This window comes from Sinocyclocheilus anshuiensis, unplaced genomic scaffold (genome assembly GCF_001515605.1).
Source record: "Sinocyclocheilus anshuiensis isolate Anshui unplaced genomic scaffold, SAMN03320099.WGS_v1.1 scaffold1517, whole genome shotgun sequence".
NCBI lineage: Eukaryota > Metazoa > Chordata > Actinopteri > Cypriniformes > Cyprinidae > Sinocyclocheilus > Sinocyclocheilus anshuiensis.
Genome location: NW_015540950.1, coordinates 43,578 through 48,563, shown reverse-complemented (window position 1 = coordinate 48,563; position 4,986 = coordinate 43,578).

Below are 4,986 nucleotides of genomic sequence, written 5' to 3'. Positions count from 1 at the left end.
ACGCACACACACACACACACACACACACACAATCACACACACACCATCACCAATGAAATGTGCACTGAAAGAAGATTCGTTCGTTTGAGTCGAATGAATGACTCACACACGAGCGGTTCTCGAATCACCACCTGACTGATTCGTTGAACAGTTTGGGACATCTTGATGCAATATAATACAGTAGAGATTATCCTATTTAAATCAATGTGAAAAACGAGAGGTCAAAAGTAATCTAAAAGTAGTCTGATTATATTACCCAAAATGTGTAATGTAATGGATTATGTTACTAATTATTAGTTTTAACAATGAATGGAATATATTTTCTTTCTCTTTGTATTTTTATATTAATATTGTACAATATTATCCTATTTAAATCAATTTGATAAGTGAATTGGGTCAAAAGTAATCTAAAAGTAGTCTGATTATATTACCCAAAATGTGTAATGTAATGGATTACGTTACTAACTACAATTCTTGTCATGTAATCTGGAATCGGTAACGGATTACAGTCTGTATGTAATCTGCCCAGCTCTGTTCACACGATAGTCACACGACTGCAAATTGCTGTAAAAATATTAAATATTTAACATGATTTATAATGCACAAAATGTGTTATTTATCAAGGTGCCAATATACACATTTTTCTCTTTTCTTTTGTATTAGAATTTGATTTGACATAATTAAATCAATGTGAAAAACGAGAGGTCAAAAGTAATCTAAAAGTAGTCTGATTATATTACCCAAAATGTGTAATGTAATGGATTACGTTACTAACTACAATTCTTGTCATGTAATCTGGAATCGGTAACGGATTACAGTCTGTATGTAATCTGCCCAGCTCTGTTCACACGATAGTCACACGACTGCAAATTGCTGTAAAAATATTAAATATTTAACATGATTTATAATACACAAAATGTGTTATTTATCAAGGTGCCAATATACACATTTTTCTCTTTTCTTTTGTATTAGAATTTGATTTGACATAACTTACACCAAATTTGACACTTTTTTTGTTGCTATAGTTTTTAAGTGTCATAACTAGGTAGTTAAAGTCAGAAAGAAAATTATGTAATTTGGGTAATGTTGAAGAAAATTTACATTTATGAATATAATATTTTGCCGATAACATAAATGCATCCCCTATACATTCTATGTTATGTTTACAATGAGAAAAATAACAGAATATATCACACATACTGAAATCAGTGTCTAGCAGACCAAAATTCTTTAACAAGGGGGCATTTGAAAAAAAGATGATCAGTTGACTCAGCACTGAGATGACAGAAATTACAATTCGAGTGAGCATTGAATTTACACCTGCCTTTAATTGCACGCAATTACGCCATGGCGTCAAATAATGGCGAATCATGTTTCTGAATCGGTTCTTCAAAAGAACCGACTCGCGGAATGACTCGGACTCAGCTCACATGCACGCGCTCCACACACTTCTCGTGCACGCTAAAGGAGGGAGTGGTAACCATAGCTTCTGCTTCAGGCTTTTGCCATTCAACACCCAATGCATTTCTGTTCAAAGCCAATGACCAATGCATGCTGCCATTAGCGATTAAAATAATACATGAAACAATTATTAATGCATCACGCTGTGATGCGCTCATTACAATAGCTATACAGATTCCGATAATATTACAGTTTTGCATGCATTCTGCACGCATGCACACGCTTAGGATCAAATAGTGGATATTACGTTGAGCAAATAATAAAATGCAAAGGCCAGAACTGGTCATGGATGCATTGCAATACCCCACACGGCTTTTCCAAGGATGCTCCTCTCCATCAGCTCCCAAAAACAGTACTCACCCGTCGCCGACCACCACGCATTTAATAGCTTGCATTTGTGGAGAGGCAGGTTACTTCGCTTCACGGCCGTAAATGTGTTTTATTATGCCACGGCTCCCGCTTAACCCGAGAAATGATAGATATCTGAACAAATACGGTCACTGCCCTCCTTGCAGCAGCGGGTTTGACGGCGAACCTCACCGAGACTCTCCGGAAAAAGACGAAGAAATTTAAAGGGACAGGAGTCGCTGCACACGCACAGGATTGAATACTAGCTACTAAACACGGCGGAATCCGTACTATTTACTCAGTACTCAATTTTTTTTTCATAGTAATTGTAACAGTTGGTGTTATACAACACTAAATATTTTAATTAGGTGCAGGGTAGATGTTTGTCACGTGACTTACCGCTAATGTGAGGTAAGGTCACGTGACAAATTTAATTGTTTAACACGTTGAAACAGAAATAGTTATTTATAGTATAGTATGTTTTACATGTGTCTATAAAAAATGCTCCCACTCAGGTCATCCGATATTAGGATGAGTTTGTTTCTTCATCAGATTTGGAGAAATGTAGCATTGCATCAGTGTCTCAGCAATGGATGCTCTGCAGTGAATGGGTGCCGTCAGAATGAGAGTCCAAACAGATGATAAAAACATCACAATAATCCACAAGTAATCCACAGCACTCCAGTCCATCAGTTAACATCTGGAGAAGACAAAAGCTGAAACACATCCAGCATTAAGACGTTTTTAACTCAAATATGAGGACATAATCCATAATAACTCTTCCTCCAGTGAAAAAGTGTTCTGGTGTGAATCAGGAGAGAAATCTGCACAGATCAAGCAGCGTTTAAACAGCTCTAAACACATATGTGGCTGGATTTTGATGTGAGAGACAACAGCAGATGCACTTTTTCACCGGAGGAAGAGTTATTATGGATTATGGACTCATATTTTAGTTTAAAATGCCTTAATGGATTAGTTTCAGCTTTTGTCTTCTCCAGATGTTAACTGATGGACTGGAGTGCTGTGGATTACTTGTGGATTATTGTGATGTTTTTATTCTGACGGCACCCATTCACTGCTATTGGTGAGCAAGTGATTCTCCAGATTTGATGAAGAAACAAACTCATCCTTATTTTGGATGACCCTCCGGTGAGCACATTCTCAGCAAATACATTTTTTTTTGTATGTACTATTCATTATTCCATTACACACAAGCAACTCAAGAGTTTCATCAAAAGCACAGATTTGATTTAATAGCCAACACACACACATTACAAAAGTGGAAGAACTTCAACAGTAGAAAACATTTTAAAATATACAATTTGCAAGCGCCATAATATAAGATGTTTGATGGTCAGTATGGCACATTGGGGATTTTTTAAATATATATTTGTGAAAAAGATCCAACATTTTTAATAAAAGTAAATATTCATTAAAGAAAAGTGACATTTTCAAATTAAGAAGTTTTGAAAACAAGTTTCCTATGGAAGCCCGTTTCCGCCACTGAATAAAAAAATAAAAAAACGGTAAATGCGACTTTTTATCTCACAATTTTCTCAGAATTGCGAGTTTATATCCCATGATTCTGACTATATATCTCGCAATTGTGAGAAAAAAAGTCAGATTTTTATTTTTTATTCAGTGGCACAAACAGGCTTCCACAGTTTCCTGATAATTCACCAAGGCAAACTCCTTTTCCAAACCAAATATATACACTTAATCTAATATTTTTATTTTTCCAATTCATCCATTTTCATTAAAAAATGCCACTCGAATATGTAAAAGCATTGTAAAAACGTGCAATATGCAGTAGATTTATTATGCATAGTTGCAAAGCACCCTGATGGAAATCAGTTGCTGGGGCTGAAGTGAGCCAAAACAGCATCAGGTTACATAACAAACACACATGAACAGACAAAAACAAGCCTTGCATTTAGTCCTCACCGTGTAAAATGAGTTGCAATAAATCCTCACATTATTATATGATCAAACTCAAAGTATAAAGTATGGTAATGCATGTGCACCCTTCATCTCTCACGGATTGATTTATTTGTGTTAACTAAAACTAAAACCATTTTCATTATATGAAATAATATTTATTATTGAAAAAAATAAAATAAATATAAAATAAACCTGCTGAGACAGTAATCAATTAATAAACATGTGTTTTTTGTATTGGTCTGAAATGGCTTGTGATCCCTCCAACATCATAACCAAAATCTGATTGTTGATAAGTAGATAAAAAAATAATAATAATAAAATAAATAATAATAATAACAATTATTTTAATTTCTATGCATTATATAAAATCACACCATAATAAAACATGCATAAATTTTAATTAACAACGGTTTTAATGATGACACTTATCAAAACATTTTCACTTCCATGTTTGTAAAATTAGGGCATTTAATGGCAAAATAAATCAAAATGAATCAAAATAAATCCTAGTGCAGTGGTTCTCAACTAAGGGGCTTCAGAATCTAGCATGCATTCAAATGAGCAAAAATAACTATTAACAATTATTTATTTCTATTTTTTGAACGTGGATAGTGGGGATCTTGGAGTCAAAAAGGTTGGGTTATTATAATTAGCTAAAACTAAAACCATCAAAAAAATATATAAAAAAAACTTTTTAAATATATAAACGAATTCAGAAATCTACTAGAAAGCTCTTCCTGATGCTGAGACACCTGCGGCGGAGCGGCAGGATAATTAATATGATAATTAAATGATAATTCATTTCAAATTAAATGAATAGTTCACCCAAAAATGGCATTCCAAACCTGGGTGCTTTTTTTTTTGCAAGGAACACAAAAGTAGAATTTGACAGGTCACAAGGACATAAAAACCATCACATTAACTATCAAAATGTTGCATATGATTTATGCACTACATTCCAAGTATTTGGATTTTTCAGAAAAAAATAAAATAAATTAAAATAATGATAATAGCTTTTTACAGGTTATTAACCAAAACTAAAACAATCAAAAAAAAAATACAAACATTTTTGTTACTTGTATAAACTTTAAAAAACTTTAACTGAAACGAAATAAAATATAAAAAAAATTAAATATACTACATTTCAGATAATTGCCAAGACAAAATTTATAAAACTTATAAAAACTATATAGACATATTAAAAATAATAATAATAATGACAAAAACATGCAAAAA